The sequence below is a fragment of the Neovison vison genome, chromosome 12 (genome assembly GCF_020171115.1).
Source record: "Neovison vison isolate M4711 chromosome 12, ASM_NN_V1, whole genome shotgun sequence".
Taxonomy (NCBI): Eukaryota; Metazoa; Chordata; class Mammalia; order Carnivora; family Mustelidae; genus Neogale; species Neogale vison.
In genome coordinates, this window is record NC_058102.1 from 68,060,142 (window position 1) to 68,061,740 (window position 1,599).

The following is a 1,599-nucleotide window of genomic DNA, read 5'->3' on the forward strand; positions in this document are numbered from 1 at the left end:
CAGCTTATGATCAACTGAATGTTATTTCCCTAGACAACGCTCTTTTCTACTAGACTTTTTTTCCTCTCCCATTATTTGTTCAAAAAGTGTTCTTTTAAAATTCTATCCTACTAAACTACTTGAAATATGGCTTTAGGGAAGCAATCTTCATTATTTGTCATGAGAGTGGTATTTAATTGGCTTTACCGTTCTTTTTTCCACAAGTTAACCATTTCTAGGAGTTGGTTATTAACAATGTTTATTATACAATACAATTTTACATTGCAGCTGGTTTCTTTCGAGCTATAAACACTGGAGGTGTACTCTACATAAATCGTCATGCACACATGAAAAATGTGCTCCCCATCTTCCTTTCCTCTGGACCCCAGATTTGTTAGGATGCTGGGGGATTGACCCTGCGGGGTTTGGGGATCATAAAAGGTTGTTAGAGGGGACTCCATTTGAGCAATGATCTCAGGAAAGAAGAGTCACAAAGGTAAGCAACCTAATCTACATGCATCCAATCCTCCCAAGGGCTTGGAGCTTATACTTGCATTTAGAAGTAAAAATTAAAGGGGAGCCTGGGTGGCTCAGTTTTGGCTCAGGCCGTGGTCTTAGGGTCATAGTCTCAGGGTCGGGACCTAGCCCGAGTTGGGCTCTGCGCTCTGCAGGGAGGAGTCTGCTTGAGATTCTTTTCCTCTCCCTCTGCTCTTCCTCCTACTTACACATGTGTGCTCTCTCTTTCTGTCTCTAAAATAAAAATAAGTAAATCTTAAAAAAATTAAAATTAAAATTAAGGAAGCACTAGCAGCCAAAATGAAGTCCAATCCTTTTATGACTTCTGACCAAAGCAAGAACAGTAAAAGTCATTTCAAGGCACTTTCTCACATTTTCAGGAAGATTATGCCTTTTCCTCTTTCCAAAGAGCTGAGACAGAACTAGAACATTCAATCCATGCCCATCCGAAAGGATGAGGAAGTGCAGGTTGTACAAGGACATGACAGAGGTCTGCAAACTGGCAAAGGAGTCCAGGTTTACAGGAAGAACTATGTCATCTACACTGAACCTGAACCTCACGGGAAGGCGAATGGTACAACTGTCCATGTGGGCATCATCCTGGCGAGGGGGTTGGCACTATTCTGTAACGGGACAAAGACTGCAAAAGGTCCTGAACATAAAGTCAAATCTCACCAAGCCTGAAAAGAACAGGGCGAATCAAAGGAAGAAACAATTGAAAAAATGCAGGAATAAAGTAATCTTATACGCGACTTTAAATAAAAACTGTTAAAATGAAAAAAAAAAGTGAAAAGTAAGAATGAAATAGGAATACCATTATCTCATTTATAAAATTGAAGATACAATTGAGTAATGTCTTTAAGAATCCTAGAAATGGTTTACCTTTAAAATACTTTTTAAACCAAGGAGAGGGGCACCTGGGGGGCTCAGTCATTAAGCATCTGCCTTTGGGTCCTGGGATCAAGCCCGCATCAGGGTCCTGGCTTGGCGAGAAGCCTGCTTCTACCTCTCTCACTCTGCCTGCTTGTGTTCCTACTCTGGCTATCTCTCTCTCTGTCAAATAAATAAGTAAAATCTTAAAAAAAATAAATAAACCAAGGACAT